Consider the following 2,055-nt stretch of genomic DNA (forward strand, 5'->3'; position numbering starts at 1 on the left):
TCATTTCTATATAATTCCTAGCTAGGGTTCTTTTCTTTTTTAGCAAGCACTGCGTCTCAAATGCAAACCGATAAAAAATATTTTACAATAGCTACCGCTCCCTCCTAGTGACGTTGAACATTCGCCCCTAATTGATACTCAAATGTGAGAAACGTTAAGTAGTAACAAATATTTGTTTTAAAGAGAACAGGTAATGTCAGTTACAAGCATCGAACAAAGTCGAAAATAATCATTCAAGAAAAACTGCTTGCGAAATAAATAGATGAGTACGGCACCCCAAAACACACTAATTCTTTCCTTTTTTACACTTTAGGGACGTCATATGTTACAAAAATTTTAAAACTTTTCAGCAATCCGTCTCATCGTCAGCTAAAGTACAAGTCAGATCAGCTGTTACGTTGATTGTAGCTCCCCTATTCACTAAAAAAGCGGCGTATTGAAGCACTGTTGGGTCCTCTGAATAGGGGAGTTTACTGTTTTTTGGTGGGCTTGTTCCACTACACCGCCTGTCTGCCGCAAGTAAGTGATATAGACCGCACAGCACAGAGAAATGACAACAAACACTACCAGCACATAGTAAAAGTGGCAGGATGAACACACACACTTAGAAGTCCTGATTTGGGATATAGATTCCTGTTTGGGTGAGTCACATTACAAAACACCAGAATCTGTTTTACTTAGATTGTAGCCACAAAGATGATCGTGATACAAGTGTTAAAAATATGCGTGTGAAAAATCCAATTTTACAAACTAGTAGTGACTGATTTCTGAATACACCACAACATTACAAAAATCCGTTGTTAGTTGTAGATTCCATATGCTTCACACGGAATATAGCAATATGTTGTAAGTTTACTATAAGCCATGACACAAAACTAGCCGTAAGCAGGTCCCTATTGATAGTGAATATTTACGACCGCCAACTTTCAAATTGGTTCAAATGGTTCAAATGGCTCTAAGCTCTATGGGACTAAACAGCTGAGGTCATCAGTCCTCTAGACGTAGAACTACTTAAACCTAACTAACCTAAGGACATCACTTACATCCATGCTCGATGCAGGATTCGAACCTGCGACCGTAGCAGCAGCGTGGTTCCAGACTGAAACGCTTAGAACCGCTCGGCCACAGCGGTCGGCTTCAAATTGGTAATAATAAATACTTAGAAGAAGCAAATAATTTATTTCTAGATAATTTCGGAGTTTAAACATAATCCTATTTGTGAAATCTGTGTCTGCGACTACGTTAAATTGTTATAGCAACCAAACGTTTCGTAACCCGTCACTAAAACTCATATTTATTGTTCACGGTGCATTTCTGAGACATAATCCCAGCATCAGGAGCTAGTCGTGGACATGAGTTCCTCAGCATGGCTCCTATGACTGAAATTCCGTTAGAAGTTTTAAGATGTTTGAAATTCTGGGTGATGAACGTAGTACAACATGAAACTTACAACGGAACTAAGATCGCTTGTAAAAAAAAGTGTTGCGTAATTACCTGTAGTATTTCTCCCATTTGCGTTGTGTTTTATCCAGATTAGTTCTGCTTCTCAATTTGAAACTTAATACTTTACTATAATGACGATGATGGTCGTGAATTAAATTATTTTAGAAAATTTAATGGCTTTCTTTCATGCAAGCTACAATCATCCAGAACATTATGACCACCTACCTAGTAGCCGGTATGTCCACCTTCGGCACGGATAGAAGCGGCGACGCGTCACATCAACTGGAACTCGCCACTGTGTTCCTCGAACCACTACATAACACTCGTGACCTTGTGACATGACGCACTATCTTGTTGAAAAATGCCACTGCTGTCGGAAAACATGTCATCACGAAAGATTGTATGTGGTCTGCAACCAGTGCACGATACTCCTTGGCCGTCATGGTGCCTTGCACTAGCTCCACTGGATGCCCACATAAATGTTCCCCAGATTATAATGGAGCCGCCACCAGCTTGTCTCCGTCCCGCAGTACAGGAGTCAAGGGCCTGTCACCTGGAAGATGACGGATTCGTACTCTGCCATCGGTATGATGAAGGAGGTGTCGGGATTCA

This window comes from Schistocerca nitens, chromosome 3 (assembly GCF_023898315.1).
Source record: "Schistocerca nitens isolate TAMUIC-IGC-003100 chromosome 3, iqSchNite1.1, whole genome shotgun sequence".
Lineage (NCBI taxonomy): Eukaryota > Metazoa > Arthropoda > Insecta > Orthoptera > Acrididae > Schistocerca > Schistocerca nitens.